At 40.7% G+C, this 7,791-nt stretch overlaps 1 protein-coding gene across 1 annotated transcript in view; it reads left to right on the top strand.

The window, feature by feature from the left end:
* Positions 1 to 2,595: 2,595 nt before the first annotated feature.
* The window catches only part of acvr1l (activin A receptor, type 1 like), a 33,661-nt gene continuing 28,465 nt past the window's right edge, over positions 2,596 to 7,791 (top strand). Inside the window, exon 1 of the mRNA XM_063219735.1 lies at positions 2,596 to 2,726. The gene's annotated coding sequence lies outside the window, so the exon portion shown is untranslated. The remainder of the gene's footprint in view (positions 2,727 to 7,791) is intronic.

Here is a 7,791-nt window from a genome sequence, read left to right as displayed (position 1 = left end):
CGTATTTATTACTTCCACCAATGAGGTAATACTTTCGGTCGCGTTGGTTTGTCAGTCTGTTTGTTTGTCTGTCTGTTTTTAGGGCAGGATAAGTCAAAAACTAATGCACGGATTTGGATGAAACTCTGTGGAGTTGTTGGAAATGACCCAAGGAAGAGGCTGTTCAATTCTGGTGGTGATCAAGATCACAAACCGGAACCAGGACCTTTTAAAAGAGTCTTCACCATTACTAGCCGAGGAATCTACACGCTCCTAGTGATGGCAAATTGAATTTTCGGGACAGGCACACATGCGCGCACATGCACGCACGCCCGCACGCGTGCACACACACGCTAAGGTCTGTGGATCATGAATTCAACTAGGCCTATCCCTGGTCTACTCTTTCTTCAGATTAGACTCATGCTGTGGCATTTCACAGACAGTTTTACAGGCCTAGCCAGCTATTATTAGTATGCTTGCCATGCGGCAAGCATACTATTGTTATTCTTCCGTTTCTTTTTATTTTTAATTTTATTATTCCGTCTACGAACCATTCGTTTTGAAGAACCGCTCAAGATAGAAAATCCGTTCAAAGGCCGAAACGTTCGGCTCGGTCAGACGACCAGGTTTTGTATTTTTCACGGGGGTACCTCGAACTCTCTAGCGCCACCATCAGGAAAACGGTAACTTTTGAACCGTAGGTCCAATTTTCAAAAACTTGGCATCCCTGGAATCCTTGGACCAAGACGAATCCAACGCACCCTATGACGTCATTTTCCGCCTGGATAGTTTTCCCGCCATTTTGAATTTTGTAAAAATCAATAAAAATGGTTCCCCGCCCACAATTTTTGTCAGATCGTCCCGAAATTTTACACACGGGATTGCCAGACTGAGATACATCTATTCTGCAAGTGGCGGAACGACTGATTGAACCGTCTTTGAACAGGAGCCAATCGAATTATGCGGCGAAGACGCCAAACAGGAAGTGAGCTCATATCTCAGCAACGCCTACTCGTATCACAACGAAACTTGATACACAATATCTTCCCTATAGCCAGAGGCTACATACCGATTTTTGTGCAAATTGGACACTGGGGGGCGCCACAATTAGTGAAAATGTGTTAATAGCTCATATTGAAGTCGCCAAACAGGAAGTTAGCTCATATCTCGGTAACAACATGTCAGATCACAACTTAATTGGATACACATGATCGACATCACCCCTAGAGGTCAAATGACAAACTGGAGGATAATTGGCCACTGGGAGGGCGCCACAATTGATGGAACTGTGTTTTGGCCATATTGAAGAGGCCAAACAGGAAGTTAGCTTATATTTCGGCAACGCCCATATGTATTACAACCACAATGGTATTCACATTATCCTTGGACCAAGCCGAATCCAACGCACCCTTTGACAAAATTTTGGATCTCGGAAAGTTTTCCCGCAATTTTGAATGTTGTAAAAATCAATAAAAATGACTTCCCTCCCACATTTTTCGTGAGAGTGTCCCAAAAAATTCATCAGATCATGTTCAGACTGAGATACAGCTACCCTGAAAGTTACGGACTGATGTCTTGAACCGTCTTTGAACAGGAGCCAATCAAATTTGGCGGTGAAGACGCCAAACAGGAAGTGAGCTCATATCTCGGCAACGCCTACTCGTATCACAACAAAAATGAGTACACATTATCTTCACTATAGCCAAAGGCTACATACCGATTTTTGTGAAAATTGGCTGCTGGGGGGCGCCACAATTAGCGAAAATGTGTTAGGTCAATATCAGCCCCATTTACACTATGGGCCAATGGCCTCAATGTATTGGCCCAGGAACTTAAGCCAAATAATTTAAAGCTATTTGGTGCTCTTACCCTAGCCCAAAGGATGCACAACAAAGATATGCAAGTGTACAATATGGTGTCCAGGGGGTGGTACACCAAAAAAAACATGTTTTTGACTTTTTGACTCTTATGGGGTGTTTGTGTTAGATTGTGTGTGTGTGTGTGTGTGTGTGTGTGTGTGTGTGTGTGTGTGTGTGTGTGTGTGTGTGTGTGTGTGTGTGTGTGTGTGTGTGCTGAACATGGATGAAGAGCAATGCATGAAGGGCAACCTCCACGAAGGGCAACATGCATGAAGGGCAACGCATGCATGAGGGGCAGCGAATGCATGGAGGGCAAGCATACTCCAGCATTTTCTGTGAGGAAATGCAATCTAGTTATTATTATTATTATTATTATTATTATTATTATTATTATTATTATTATTATTATTATATTTTCTCCCTGTTTTTTTTTTTTTACATAATAAGGCCTACCAGACTAGCCTATCACCTACCCAAATTTGCAATGGTCTAGGCTCTAGCCTACCAACTGTGCCACCTTCCTTAGGCAACTGTGGTGTAGCCTAGCCTATGTCAGTTTTACAATCAATGTATCGTCACAGTATTCTTTTATCTTAGATGCAAAATAGTTTTTTCTGTACTTTCATAGACTTTTTTTTTAAATTTTTTTTTAATTTACTGCTGCTGTGTAGACATAGGAGGACTCAATATACCCCACAATGCATTCCTCCGTAAAATTGTTTACAATGACGTCACTTCAATGCCTTTTCCAAGCACGAAAACTATCTGTGGGAGGTGGTCGGAGGGCATTCATCCGAATGTAGCTCACACTAAACTCCAACTTTATGGAGGGGTTTAAACGGGAAAAGTAATTTTCAACAAGAAATGCATCGCTATTTTTAAGCAGAGGTAAGGCAGACCTCGTGTTTACTGGTGAAGTTGGCCTCTCACGTTTTGCATTGGGGGTAGCGATCTGTAAAGCTAGCTTGTTGGCTAACATCAGGTCAAAACAAACGTTTGCTGCCGTAGTTAGCTAATATTAGGCTAGGTGGCTAGCAGTTATTCCTAGAAATATTAAATGAGGTAACTATTTGATTATGATACTGATTTAAAACGACGAGTCGGCCGTAAGCGAAATCGGGGTTCTAGCAATGAATCTCAATCAGTCAAACAGTGACATTGACCTGTTAATGCACTAAGGCAGGCAACATCTAAAGATAATGACAGTTTAGCTAGCATCTCGCATATCCCAGGATTTCTCGGCGAGTTATCCTAGCTGATTAACATTAGCTACATGCTAACGTTATGGTTGGGTATGGGCCATATGGACACAGAGGAGGGCTCCATAGATAACTAGCTGCAAAATTAGATGTGTTGCCATGTTAGCTTACGATATAAATAAGAAAACGAGTTTGGGCAATCTGCAGACACCGCAACTCTGAAAATAGACGCCTTGTGTCCTTCCATTTGCACCGTTGTCTGCATGGCTAGCGGTGCAATGCCTATTTATGAATATAAGGAGTGTTTATGTGCAAAACACTGAAGAGGAATGAAGTGGCATGCCCCAAGTTGAAGATGTCAACATGCATTCATGTCGGTGTATTCACCGAGAGTCTTCGGCATAATAGCTACCTTTCTATGGCAGACACCGTGTGTTCACTTGCACAGTGAAAATAATGATGAGGTCACCTATGCAGGCATATTTGTGTATCATACGGCATACCACCTGTTATTAGAAATGATAATAACCATGTTTGTTACTTGTCGTGTGCTTGAGAGAGCCAGACGTCTACATTAGCTTTCACGGCGAGCCTTCCTTTGATAGGTTTTCAAAACTGTTTGCATTCTGAACAGGGCGCGCATCTTCATCAAAATAATACGCCCGTAGCATTATTGGTTCTTGTTGCATAATGTTACAGAGCCCAAGTTCGCAAAGAACAATGCAGCACATTGGAGCAGGGTTTAGGATGAACAGGACCAGGACGAATGAATAATACAACCTCAAGGCCCAGAACTAGTGTCTGAACGAGAAGACATTATAGTCTGTGTTTGAGTATACAGCAACTCAAAGTCTCAAGCCCTTATGGGAGATTGTGACATGGTCACAACAATGCCACAGTGTCTTGTGTGTGGACCCGTCTGCCTGCCTCTCTGTTTTTGTCTCATATTTGGGACATTGTTATCCTCTCTTCCAAGGTGTCTGTGCATTGCACTGTCCAGACACCTTCATCTGCTGTGCTGTCATCGCTATGTTGCAACAAGAGACCATCTGTTATCCTCTCAATTCAGAGATCACACACTTTCACTCATCATAGAAGAGTCAATAGAGTTGTTGTTGTCAGCCCTTAATTTGTTTGTCTGTGCGCAGATTGCCAGCCTGGGCTTGCTATGAGCGTTTGCTCATTCACATCTGTCTCCATATTATGAAATTAGTATGAGTGACCAGTAGGGTGACCATCTCTGTCACAGGAAATAGGACATATTTTAGAAGGGGGGGTTTGGGGGGTCCTTCCCCAAGGAAATGTGCGTTTCTTAGCATTTTAATGCATTTTCGTCCGGTTTAATGCTGTGCCTTACGCCGGACAAAGACGGCACCCTAGTGACCTGGCTAGCAGATTGCAGCAGGGCAATAAGGGCGAGTTTCTAAAGAAACGTCTCTATTAACCTAATTCATCATCTTAGGCTTGGCAGATAGAACTAATGGTACTGTGCCCCTGCTGGTGGAACACTGATAATAATAGTAATAATAATAATAAGAAGAAGATTAATAGTAAGAAAAAAATAATTTGTATTGCACAATTCATACAAGACATGCTGCTTAACAGTTTGATTAACCACAATATTGAAAAACTATGAAACGAAGTGAAAAATGAAATAAAAAGGGTCATTCCACGCCAAATCTCCGAATCATCCCGCACGACCATCTCAGATTTGGCAGAAAAAAATCAAGGAGGTTCACAAACGTCCCAATGGGAAAAGTGCAAAATTATAGCTCTCAACTCCTCATAGTTTTGTCATTAAAAATGTTATTGTCAGGTACCCCCCTGACTCGTTTGGAACAGACTTGTCAGAGAGCCCACTTTCAGATTGCCGTATCTAAAAAACTGCTATAAGTAGGTCCGTACAAATTTCAAGGGGTAACATTTGGAACATGTACTTGTGAAATGTGGATTTTCACACATCCTCTTGTCATTTACCACCGTTTTCTGGGGGCTTAAAGTTGCTTGAAAAATTCTCACCTTTGAATTTGTGGGCATCTTTGAAGGACCGTGGTAAGCGCAGTTTTAAAGACAGAAGTTTGATATGGACAATGTATGTTCCCAACCATTCTGTGCATGTTGTGTTGAAAGACTGATCTTCTGCGATGAAAGGTTTAGAAGATATGGAGTCTTTAAAATGGAAAAACTGAAACTTGGTGCCATCTTTGCTATGTTATTTAAAAAAAATGTCACGACTCACCACCATATTATCAACAGTTTTGGAAAGATTAGATGTCTGTTCTTAACATATCCAAAAACTGTGATGGTATTCTGCCTCATTTGGTCACAATGATTTTTCAAAAACCCACTGTTGTGTGACTTCCACAGCTACTATGAAAAATTGATATTAGTGGCATCTTCGCCATGTTATACAAAAGAAATAACAGAACTCACCACTATGACATTTACAGTTTTAGAAAGACTCAATGTCTGTTTTTAACACATCCAAAAACTGGGGTGGTGCTCTGTCTCATTTTTTAAGAATGGACTTGTAAAAACGGCTGTGTGACATCTGCAGCTTGCTGCTCTATTGAGGTGGGGCCCCTGCTCTGATCTTTGCAGGCTACATGGGGGCCCTATCTACCAGTATTTGCCATGAGGCCCTATGTGCAATTGTTCCGCCACTGTGAATGACTTGAGCAATTTGAGTCAGACATTTTTGATACAAGATATTTGACCTGAGCATTTTCGACACACTCAATATAATACGGCAAAAAAGTAAAAGTGGCTGTTGACAGAGTTTTTTTTTCACCTTTTTCCGTAACTACATTTCAGAAAATCAAAGGTTATAGACGTGTGTAAACTTCATCTTTAGGCACTGAAAACCAAATACCGGAATAAAGTGATGAAATGTTGAATCACTGAAACATCCCCGTAGATCTTGAAACAAGTACATCCTGACTATCACCACATCTCAATGCTTTTTATTACAATTCATATCAATCTTTAACAACTTGTTTACCAACTTTGATGCAGTTCGAAGGTCTGCTGTGGATTATTTTGGATTGTTTATGAGATATTAGTTTTTATCGTTCTACATTTGATTTGTGTTTCACTCCATGTATACATGTATGTCTGTTTGTGCAATTGCATCAGGGTTAATGTAGAACATTAAACATTAATACATAAATTGCTCAGCTCTGTGGCAGAATTGACCCTTGACGAGCATTCAGTCAGTATTGCAGTGGTCTAGCACCATGCTCAGGGTAGCTCAGTCATGGTGATTGGAGGGGCAGGACAGCTGTTTAGTCAGGTTACCTCCTTACGAACAGTCTCCTCCTTTTGTATCATCACTGTTTTTTTCTCTTCTCCATTACAAAAGTGTCCCACCCCCCAAAAAAAACCATGACAAAGGTGACCTGTTCATAGAACTTGGCCCCGCCCCAGTCCTAACCATGACCGAGGAACCTAGCGCATTGTATTGGTTCATGGCAAAGGTCTATGTATTAAATCATTAAACATGCACCTCTACTAACAGAGCAAAGTTGCAGAAGAGATGGGAAATTTGGAATATGTTGAAGTACAATATCAAAATATATTTTCAGCTAAAAGAAATTTGTTTAAAAAATTATGTGCTGAAATAAAGTTTGGCAAACATCCTGTATCAAGACTATGTGTTAACAATGCTACTTTACAAATCAGAATGATTCAATTAATTTATCACTACTGCAATTCAAGACTTACTTTACGTTGCAATAGCAAAATGTTAACTCCTACAGTGTTGAGGTTTAAACACATGGCCATAACCTTTAATTCACGAACATTTAGTTACCAAAAATGTAGTTACCTAAAAGCTAAAAGAAAAAGAAAAATAATAATGGTATATAAATCACTCAACTGTTTCTTATTGTGTGCTTCAAAATACTCAAGTCACATTTCTTGTATCAAAAAATGTCCAAGTCAAACTGCCTGTCTTTCACAGTGTCAGCCCAAATAGATTGGCACCCAAAAGTCTGCAAAGGTCATGATTATGGCCCCTACCACAAATTCAGGAGGGCCCTGGACAAATGCCCTGCTTGTCCCCCTATAGCTCCGCCCCTGGTAATTCATGTGACTTAGGCATTTTCACAGGAGCTGCTGATGTAACGTCGAAGGGGGTTTTCAAGAGTCATTACAAGACATTGATGCAGAACACCATCCCAGTTTTTGGATATGTCACAAATAGACATCCTATCTTTCCAAAACTGTTCAGTTCATTGTGGTGATTGCTGTCATTGTTTTGGTATAGCATGGCAAAGTTGCCCCCCAATATCAGGTTTTCATAAGAGCAGTGGAAGTCACACAACAGTGGGTTTTTAAAAAATCACTGTGACCAAATGAGGCAGAATACCATCCCAGTTTTTGGATATGTTAAGAACAGACATCTAATCTTTCCAAAACTGTTGATAATATGGTGGTGAGTCGTGACATTTTTTTTTAATAACGTGGCAAAGATGGCACCAAGTTTCAGTTTTTCCAGTTTAAAGACTTCATATCTTCTAAACTGTTCATCGCAGAAGATCAGTCTTCCAACACAACATGCACAGAATGGTTGGGAACATACATTGTCCATATCAAACTTCTGTCTTTAAAACTGCACTTACCACAGTCCTTCAAAGATGCCCACAAATTCAAAGGTGAGAATTTTTCAAGCAACTTTAAGCCCCCAGAAAACGGTGGTAAATGACAAGAGGATGTGTGAAAATCCACATTTCACAAGTACATGTTCCAAATGT

The sequence above is a fragment of the Engraulis encrasicolus genome, chromosome 16 (assembly GCF_034702125.1).
Source record: "Engraulis encrasicolus isolate BLACKSEA-1 chromosome 16, IST_EnEncr_1.0, whole genome shotgun sequence".
NCBI lineage: Eukaryota > Metazoa > Chordata > Actinopteri > Clupeiformes > Engraulidae > Engraulis > Engraulis encrasicolus.
This window is presented reverse-complemented; position numbering and strand designations above follow the sequence as displayed.